The 10,475-nt window shown below is 41.1% G+C and overlaps 1 long non-coding RNA gene across 1 annotated transcript; it reads right to left on the bottom strand.

Annotated features, from left to right (window-relative positions):
- Positions 1 to 4,859: 4,859 nt before the first annotated feature.
- LOC141424672 (uncharacterized) lies at positions 4,860 to 7,919 on the bottom strand. Its single transcript, XR_012449535.1, has 3 exons — positions 7,846 to 7,919; positions 5,906 to 6,011; positions 4,860 to 4,966 (listed from the first exon to the last, which is right to left on the bottom strand). It is a non-coding gene; the product is annotated as an uncharacterized lncRNA (long non-coding RNA).
- Positions 7,920 to 10,475: the final 2,556 nt, after the last annotated feature.

The raw sequence follows: 10,475 nt of genomic DNA, 5'->3' as shown, positions 1-10,475 counted from the left end.
GCCAGCAGGCCTGGCTCAGAGCCACCTTGGCAAAGAGAATTTGTATAACCGGGTTGGTTTAATTTTATTTTCTTCTCAAATTCCTAATCCTAGCCATTGCATGGGTGGTTCAGTGGTAGAATTCTTAAATTCCTAATCCTATGTAGAAATATTTCCCCAACAACTTTTGTAACATGGGGGAAAAGATGGAGCAACTAGGTAGGGCAGGAAAGATCAAAACAAGGACACCTAGGTTGAAAATAGTCCTTAATTTAATAATATGTGATAGGTAACCTATAAAATAATAATAGGTAGCATTTATAAAACATCTACTGGGTCCCAGGTACAGTATTAGGAATTTGTGCGTATATTAGCTCACTTTTCTTAATTATAGCTCTTTGAGTTAGGTCCTATTATTATTCCCAATTTATAGATTAGAAAGTTGATGCTGGAGGTGATTGAGAAATCTGCCTCCGGTCAGTAAGCATCAGACGTTGCACATAGATGAAGAGAGGGGGAGGTTGTTAGAGCTGTATGCCTTGGTGATGAGGCTATAAAACTACATGATGGTTTCTAGCAAAGAATGTTCATTGAAACAGCAGATTCTAAAGGGACCCAAGCATAGTCCTTCCTTGGATGTCCAGGATTTTTTTTTTTTTTAGCTCACGAGGAAGCAGCCTGGTGTAAAGGAGAGAACATGAACTTTGGAGTCACATGGACCTCAGTTTGAAGCTGAACTTGGCCTCTTCTGTCTGCACAGCCCAGTACAATTTATGTAGCTTGACTCAGTTTTCTCATAACTCTTAGGGCTGTGAAGACTAAGTCTGAGAACACAGTGAATCTTCTTGCCTGGTATGTAGACAGTGACCAAAAAATGGTCTATTAATATGGTGCTGATAGGAGGAGGTTCCCCAAATACTACTGTTAACCTTCCTTCTTTATTATCAGCTGATAATTCCACAATTAACATTTGCACTAAGTTATGCTGTATCTAGGAGGCTCTGTTAAAAAGAAAATACCCCAGGGAAAATGCATTAAACTATGATCCATCTAAATTATTGTTTTAATTAACAAGCTATATACTGTCTAAGTTTTCTAGGAAGAAAGATGGTCACTTGTAAAATTGCCTTACATTTGTATAACAACAACTACCTTCAGTTAATTAGGGTCTACTATAGCTTGATGTCTTTTATTTATTGTTAATACTTACAGCCATCCTTTGGGGATGGTATTAATGTCATTCGATGTGTGAGCCTTAGGAAGAGATTAAGGAACACCTCCAGATCCACCTGAGAGTAAACTGGTGGATAAAGGTTTTGAATTCAAACCTAGTCCAGAGTTTATACTTTCCCTATTAAGCTTTTCCATTCTTGGGCCTGGCCATCACTTGAAAGTAAAAGAAATCATTTGTTAAAACAAAACCAAACCCCCAAAATGATGTATAGAATCATTATACTCATCACTTAGTCATAGGACCCTAACTTGGAAGGTGAAGAAGAGGCAAACACCCCACATTAACACATGTAGTGGAAGACAGTCAAAAGATAAATACATGTCAGCAGGGAACATCTGAAACTATGTTTAGTAAAAAGAATGGAATTCAGAACAGTATCACAGAATTTGAAAATACTTCTCAGAATTAGGTAAAATTGTGCCTACATATTAATGAAGACAAGAAGTATTTACAGAGTTATGCAAATGATTAGCATATGAATCTTCTTGACTGCTATCATTTTGGGTGGAGTGGTATAAATATTGCAGTCAATTAAAAAAAAAGAAAAAGAAAGCATATTGAATCAAGTTAAAAATAGGAGATATGTATTTTTAAACTGCCTTGAAATAGCTCTTCAAAACACTGAAACAAAGAGTAATCACTACCTAAGGATGGGTTTATTAGGGTTTTCTTACCTGGAAGTTGAGGACTTTTAGGGGTGTACTAAGTTGGTGATGGGGGGGTCTCCAAATTTTTGCTATATTTCACAAAACATGATGGAATGGAATATTTTAATCACATATTTCATCACCGTGGCAGTGTTTAAGGATATAAGGGTTTGGGTTTGACCCTGGGTATTGTGATCTACTTGTTCTGTAATGCTGGGCAAGCCAATCTCTTCTGTTGCCTTGTCTATAAAACGGGTGCCTCCTGCGGTGGCTTATTGCCTAGCATGTAGTAAGGTTTCCATAAGCATTAGCTATTATTAAAGTATGAAGTGCTTTGCTTTCACCTGGAATTATATTAATGTGGCACTGATTTTGTTATTTCAAGCAAATTAGAAGTGTCAACTGACATTTATATAAAGTTTTGATTGCTAAAATGGATTAACTGCTAGTAAAACGCATTTTCATCAATAAGATTTTTCAAAAATATGGATGAAAAGAAGAGAAGGGAGGATAAATGACAGGGATCTGTGGTGAAAAAAATCTGAGGATGAACATAAAAAACAGACAAGTTTTTTTTTTTTTTTTTGGACAAGAGATATCAGGGCCTGAGCAGAGAAAGACTGAAGCTGAAACTTCAGGCTTTTGCATAGAAATCAGAGACTGTCAAGTTTTGCCAAGGCCTGACTCTTCCTGAAGACCGATCATTCCACTCCTCCAGCTCTGTTCTTTGGTGTGACACTTGAATCCAAACAGGAGTTCAGGGTTTCAGAAGGTGGTTGTACAACCTCCCTATCGGTGGGAAGTCTGGTTAACCTTAACCTGAACCCAAATACCACAGAATGTGATGTCACGAGTCTCGCGATATCCCTCTGGCTCCACTCTTTGCACCTTACTGCTTTGTGCTGTCTGCCCTGAGTCTATTCAGACACAAAGTTTAGCCAGTCCACCAAATTCCACAAACAACCTACATGCACCAACTCTTTGATAAGCTTAGTATGCTGCTGAAGGTGGATTGAGGTAGATGTTGCGGGTTGGGGCCACATTGCAGTCACACAGCAAGCTGCCTGCTCCCGGTTCTATGTCCTCTATTTTTCTGATCTCTTTCCCTTTCCTCCCTCTGATTCAAACACAAAATTCCTCCCTTGTCTCACATAAGGGAGACAACCCAATCCAAGCACTCAGATTGCTGAGTATTTTGCCAGCAAACATAAATTACCCATTCCAAGAAGAAGTCTGGTCAAAATATTAATTATTAATTTTTTATTCATATTACAGTTATGAGTATTAGGCCAAAACATTTGTGTGGCTGCCCTTTTGGAAAAAGGAGTGCTTATAAATAATATGTAATTATAAAAATCTTAAAATATGTATAACCACTGATCTGTCAGTGGACGTTAGACAAATTAGATCACAGTAATGGCAAGGATCTGTGATTAGCAACTAGGCTGCAAGGAACCCTTGAAGACACCTAGGAGATTTATTCCATTAGACCTGTGTCTTTTTTGAAAAGGCACTCTAGCAGTGCTAGGGAGAAGGACAAGGAGTGTGGGGGGAGGGCAAAGCAGATGCAAGAAAACCATAGGCAGGAGAGAAAAACTTTAGGATCAGGCTTGTTGGAGATACTGGGGTGAAGGAACGGATTCAGGATATTGAGTTTTCAGAAGTCAGTGGCCAAGGGATGTAGGAAGTCAGGGAGAGGATCAGAAACTGGGGGCAACAACTGGTCCTGGTTTTCCTGGAATTTTACCAGTTGAGAAACTAAGTCCTATGTCCTGTGAAAACCTCCCCCCCCAGTCCTAGTCAAACTAGAGTAGTTGGTGTTGTAATTGCACAGTTTAAAAGAGCAGGTGCTGGCAATGCCATTCCTCAACATGAAGGACACAGAGGTTAAAGGGAGGTTGGGCAACGGGTACCAAAATGCAGTTAAATAAGAGGAGTAAGTGTTCTATGGCAGAGTAGGGTAGCTATAGTTTATAACAATCTGTTATACATTTTATAAAGCAATAGAAAAGAGGAATTTGAAGGCTGCCAAGTTTTAAGAAAGTGGAAATGCTAATTACTTTGATTTGACCATTACACAGTGTATACATGTATCAAATTACCACAATTGCCGGTTGCCGGTAGCTCATGCCTATAATCCTAGCTACTCAGGAGGTAGAGATCAGGAGGATCACTGCAGTTTGAAGCCAGCCCAGGCAAATAGTTCACGAGACCCAATCTCGAAAAACCCCTTCACCAAAAAAAAAAAAGGGCTGGTGGAGTACTGCAAAAAAAAAAAAAAAAAAGAAAGAAATTGTCACAATGTACTCCACAAATATGTACAATTATTATTTTTTACAGTTGTTAATTAAAATTTTTTAATCCCCCCCAAAAGAATGTAGATGATTAGAGTGATAGGGTGGGGTGAGAGGTAGTTTTAAGTGATAACTGACTCTTAGATAAAGTGTGTTTGAGATGCTGTGGGGTATTCAAGTCAGGATAACAGCCTGGTGGTCAGCTGAGAGGTAAAAGGCTGACAAAAGCTTAATAATAATAAAACAACAGTCACAACCACCACCTAACAAAAATGGCTAACGTTCCTGAACACTCACTTTGAGCCTTTTCTCAGTATGTTGAATTTTTTGTATCATTTGATCCCCAGGGCAACCCTATGAAATGGGAATTATCTCCATTTTACAGATGAGAGAACAGAAGCACAGAAGTGATGAGGAACTTGCTCAAAGGCAAGAGTCAAGAAGTTAGTCAGTAGAGGTTCTAAGGCAAAAAGCTGTAGTAAGGATATTCTTTGAAAACTGTTTTACAGTAGCTCATTTGAGCCCAGGAGTTGAATGCCAGCCTGGGCAACACAGTGAAACCCCATCTGGAAAAGAAAGAAAGAAGCAAAACCAACTAAAAACAAAAACAAATAACCTATTCACACAGTAGCAAAGCATCAGAACCCCTCTAAGGAGGAGGAAAACAATTACCTTAATTGGATGTACCCATAAAAAGGAGTGAGTGTGTTCCATTTGTCCTGTTCCCATCCAAAGACAAAAGCTGCTGCCCTCCTGTCTTTCTCTGTCCTCTGTAGAGGCTCTGGCTGTGCCAGTCTTATTCTTTTAGGCCTCTGTGATGTCAGGACAAGAAAGTGAGAGCAGAGATGAGGTGTTGAAGACACTGGTACTGAGCAGCAATGACATACAGGGACATGGAAGAGAGGAAAAGGAGACATTTAAAAGACATTTTCTTATTGTGTGAATCCCGTCCATGATGTTACAAAATACAGTCAGAGGGCCTGAAGTCTTTAGAAATCAGTTTCTGACTGCTGACCTCAATTTTGTGACAGTGACAGCACTTTGAGACAGGGTCAGTGTAATAGTCTACCTTGTATAGCTACAGAATCATCACATGTCAGGGGTTACACAGCAGGGTCCTAGGAACCATAAGCAGGAAGGGCAAGGGAAATCACCATGTGCAGAAAACATACTGCACTGCCAGGTGCTGGACCCCATTTAAACGTGGATAAACCACAGCCCAAGTGTTCCTGGAGCATCTAGCTTAGTGGAGGAGACAGACACAGACAGACAGCTTCACTGTAATGTAATAAGTGGATTCATTGGTGGTAGTCTACATGGCTGGATGCACAGGAAAAGAGGGATTCCACGTAGCTTGGTGGTAGAGGGGCCTAAATTGCCAAACAAAACTCCTTGGAGCTAATAGCAGCTGAACTAAGTCTTTAAGGGAAGAGAGATAGCAGGACAGAGAAGATATTCCAGAAGGAAGGATCTGTATGGGCAAAGATAGTAAGGCAAGAAAGAGTCTACTATGTGTATAGAGAATTACAAGCAAGTTAGTATGAGCAGAAGTGAAGTCCAAGGTAGGGAACAGAAGCTGATGGGGTTGGGGAGGAAGCAGGGACAAGATCTGGAAGGGCTATACCCAAGACCTGGGCTGGTGTTCTCTGGGCCAGCAGAATTTCAGAAAGGCCTCGAAGCAAGGGCATAACTAGCCAAATTTGTCTTTTAAATAAAGCACTCTGCAGGACAGTGTGGGGAGGAAGACTCACCTGGGCTGCCAGCTGGGAGGCTGTGAAGTGGTGCAGAGCACATGTGACCATGTTCCGGTTTGTCTGTTTCCTTGGGCAAATAACTGTACAGTCTGAGTTCAATTTCCTTGTCATTAAAGAGGAGATAAGAAAATCCACCTTGAAGGATTTTGGGAGAACAATTGCTAAGTGATTAACACAAAATAGATACTTGAAAATTAGAATTAATTGCAACAGTTTAGATAAGAAGTAATGGTGTCAGAAGTAAGAATGTGATGGAGTGGAGGTGAGGAAGAGGAATTAGGTTTGAGAGAAACTATGGAAGAAGCTCTGCAGACTTTTCAGTGGAGGGGGTAGGTAGCACATGGAAGTAAGAGGCAGGGAGACATTTCATCAGAATCTACTATAGTTCTTTGGTTATTACAACAGAAAAAAAAATCCTGGCTAACTTCAGCAAAAGGCAAGTTGTGAAAGCAATTGGCTTAGCTCTCAGGATCAAATGCAAGCTCATTAACCAGGTCTCAGAAAGAACAGAAATAGGTGGCTTTGGGATGCAGAGTGGGAAACTGGACAATGTCATGACCTGTATCATTTGTATCATGTCCTCATATTCATTCACTCAAGGGTTCGATTGACCTTGACTAGTTTACCCAGAGAAACTACAATGGACTGAGAATTTGGGAGAGACAGGTCTCCAAAAGACAAATAGTGGCTGTTTTTAGGAGAGGAAGAGAAAGAATGTTGGGTGGGCAAAAGCAACTGATATCTGGGATGCCATGCTCTTTCTCACCATCACAGTGAATTGGCACTGCCATTCACCCAACTGGATGAATTAACTGAGAGGAGGAGATGGATGAAGAATCCAATGGTAAACTCGTTGAGTTAGATTTTCCAAATGGACATGTCTTATAAACTGTGATATAGTTCCCAAGAAAGGTAGGAGGTATAGAAGTGGAAGTTACCACTTTTTTGGCAGTACTGGAGTTTGAACTCAGGGTCTCATGCTTGCTAGGCAGGTGCTCTACTACTTGATCTGGAAGTTATCAGTTGACAAAGGTTGAGAGTAGATGAGATCATTGAGGGATAACACCTAATGAAAGAATGCAGGACTGACAGCTGACCCCTGAAGAAATAAATGCATGCTGGGCAAAGGAATAAGAGTGTGTATTAGAAGCTCACCAGGATTGCTTTGAGAGACAAGAAGAGACAAGATAGAATTGGAGGAGAATTTCAAGAGTCAGGAAGTCAGGAAGTCAGGTAGGGTGACCAGACATCCCAGTTTTCCTGGAACTCTCCCAATTATAGCCCTGAAAGTCTCATGTCTTATGAACCCTGTTCATTATGGACACACTGGAATGGTTGGTCACCTGGAGTCAGTGGCATTAGGACAGTCAAGTGCAATAGCATGGAGTGTGAGCACTGAACAACAGCCATCAGAACTGGCAATGAGGGAACATTGATAGCTGTGGCCTGAGCTGTTCTGTTGGACAGTGGAGGCAGAGCTGTGAGAGCTGAAGGATGGAGGTCAGAGGAGGAGTACAGAGGGAGAATGAATGCTGGCAACATTGTCAAGAGGTTTCATAGGGAAACCCTTGAAATGTTAGCTATTGGGATCCTGTTAGCAGGATCAAAGGAGGGCATTTAGTCCTTTGATGAGTTTTTAAAGTAGAAGGAAATTGAGCATATTTATAGGCTTATTGAAAGTAGAGGTGAGATAGCAAGGTTGAATGCTGGAGAGAAGAGGGTCCATACTAAGGAGCCATGCCCCAGGGAGCAGGGGCTAATGGGTAACAGGCAGATGGGTGGAGGAGACAGCATCTGGGTACAGATCTAAACTGTCATGCAGCAGGAGAGAAGGGTTTAGGGGCGCATGTGCTGTTGCCTCTATTTTTTTAAAGAGGTTGGCCAGAAAAGTAGGGGGTGGACAACAACAGGAATGAGGGCAGAAGCACCACACTTACAGCCTGGGCCAGCGGAGGGGGAGGCCAGGAACCAGTCTGCCCTGTGCTGCCATTTTCTTCAGCTTGGTGACCTGGGTGCAGGAACAAAGAGGAGCAACCAAGGCAGGTGACACAGGAGAGTGGAGTTACTGAGGAGATGGAGGAGAGTTTGTTTTAGGAAAACCAACACTAGGCAGAATTGGGAAGCAATTAAACAGAAAGGGGGCTGCTGGCTAAGGAGCTAATGGGGGAAACAAAGGCAAAGGATATATGAGTAGTCCCATGATTCCCCTCTGCCAGAACTGCCTCAGTACTACCATGCTGTTTGACCTTGAATAAGTGATTTTATCTTGCTGGGTCCCAGTTCCCCCTTCTCCTTAAGATTATATAACCATTACAGAATCCTCCAGCAGTAGTCACGTGTGATTGTGCAAATCAGCCTTTCCTAGCCTTTTGGGCCTCCGGGTGAGATGCTTTCTGTACCTTCCATACTAAAGCTGCTCAGCCATTGTGAATCATTTTCTGCTCAGAAGGAACCAACCCTGGGAAACAAGATGTGAGATTTCAGCTAATCAAAGTCTGGTGCCAAGAAATGGTGCCAACTGGCATTGGCCAAAAGTTCACATTCAGGTTACTTTGCCTCAGGGGTCTCAGTAAATATTAACCAATACACCGGATGACCTTGGACAAGCTATTGAAACAATAGCTCAGGTTTGAGCAAACTCAGGTTTACTCAACCCAAGGAAAAGCAAGTATGAATCAAAGTAATTATAGGAATAGAAGTACAAACACAAATTGTTCATTCCTGGGAAGGCTTTAGCCCCTAGAAGCAGAGCCCGAGACAGAGATTCCTGTTCAAGATTGTTATTGGGAGAATGCTCTCAGAAGAGAAGTGAGGCAAGCAGCATAAAGCAGGGGGGTAAGGGACAGTGACCTCCTCTGGAGCCCAGCTTCAAGTCAGTTCCCTTGGGGAGCTCTGGAACACAAACTGTGCACAGAGTTAGTCTCTCTGCGGGTAAGGGAAGGAGCTTTACTTGTACCCAGATGTTGATCAGTCATTGGTGGAGGTCTGTGGGCAGGTGAGATGGGGGAGGAATTGGTGTTGCCTCTTTGGTGAGGAGGTTGTTATTTGGCACATGGCAACTGTATGCAGAAGAGGGCAGCAGAATTTAATCAATGTGCTGGATGGAAAGAAGAGGAATCCATACAATCCACTATACTTGTAGCTATGTTTGAATATGAGATATCCTCCACAGGCTCATGGGTTAGATGCTTGGTCCTCAACTGGTGGCACTATTTTGACAGGTTGTGCAAAGTTTAAGATGTAGGACCTAACTGGAGGAAGTAGGTGACTATTGGGGTGGGCTCTTGAGAATATCTTATCCTGACCTCTTCCTCTCTCTCTCAGTTTCTCCTTCCTGTCTGCCATGAGGTGAGAATCTCCTTGACCTCATGCTCCTGCTGCCATGATGTTTTGCCCAAGCAACCATGGACTGAACATTCTGAAAACGTGAACTAAAATAAATTCTTCCTCTCTTAAGTTATTTATGTCAGGTATTTGGTCAGTAACAAAGAGCCAACTAACACAGCTATCAGTTTGAAGGTCAATTCATAGATATTACTCACCATTCCAGTGATGAACAGTAGAACTGCTTTCACCCCTGCCACACATAGTTACTAAATTTCACACTGCCAATAAAGAATTAATATCTTTAGTAAGTAAAGAGGTCCTACAAGTCAATAAAAACCAAATTCCTGATTGTTATATTGGTAGATTAACCAACAACCTACCACAGAGGAAATACAAATATCTACCAAACATTAAAAAAAAAAAACTACCTGTCAAAGAAATACAAAGGAAGGAACATACACATTTTTTATCTATTAAATTACAAATTTTTTTTTTAAAAATGAGAGCACACAAAACTGTCTAAGGTAAAGAGAGATGAGTGCTCTCCACAGAGTGGGGCTACATACTGGTCTAAATATTCTTAGGAAATAATTTTAGTGTGTTCATGAGATTTAAAAATCTTTAAACTCTGCTTTGTACTTTTACTCCCAAGAATCCATCCTAAGGAAATAATGTAAAAGTTTCACTATCATCATCTAAGAGGATTGAGAAGTTGCTGTATACTAGGCATTGCACTGAGTACATCATTGCTGAATTTCATATAACCCAAACAGTTGCTCAGTGAAGACTGATTTTGTGGGAGAGGGAACTGAGGCATAAGGGAGTTAATTTTCTTTATTTCATTGGCTCATTAACACATGATTGTAAGAAGAAGGAAAAGCTAGCTTTTTTAAAAAAAATAATTAAATCAGGAAAACTATTCTGTGTTCCATTGATTAAAAGCCTTAGCAGAGTTTGGATTTCTAATTAAGTCAGACAGATTGGATTAGGGTTCCTAGGGCTTTCACCTAGTCTTTTCGAATACTTTGGAATGAATTTCACATAAAAATATAAAAATAGTCCTAGGCTGCTGTAGGCAAATTTGTGAAGTCAGCTACTGTGTTTAGCATCTTTTAGGGTTGAGGTTGCAGTGACCTGACAGGGGCTTTTAACAACCCATTTCTGAAGCGATCAATTGTATGAATTTGTTTACTTGTCTATCTTGTCCCCAAAACTATGGGCTTGGGGAATTGCGTTTTTC

Source organism: Castor canadensis, chromosome 7, assembly GCF_047511655.1.
Source record: "Castor canadensis chromosome 7, mCasCan1.hap1v2, whole genome shotgun sequence".
In the NCBI taxonomy this organism is placed as follows: Eukaryota; Metazoa; Chordata; class Mammalia; order Rodentia; family Castoridae; genus Castor; species Castor canadensis.
Note: the sequence above shows the minus strand (reverse complement) of the source record. Positions and strands in the feature narration are given on the sequence as shown.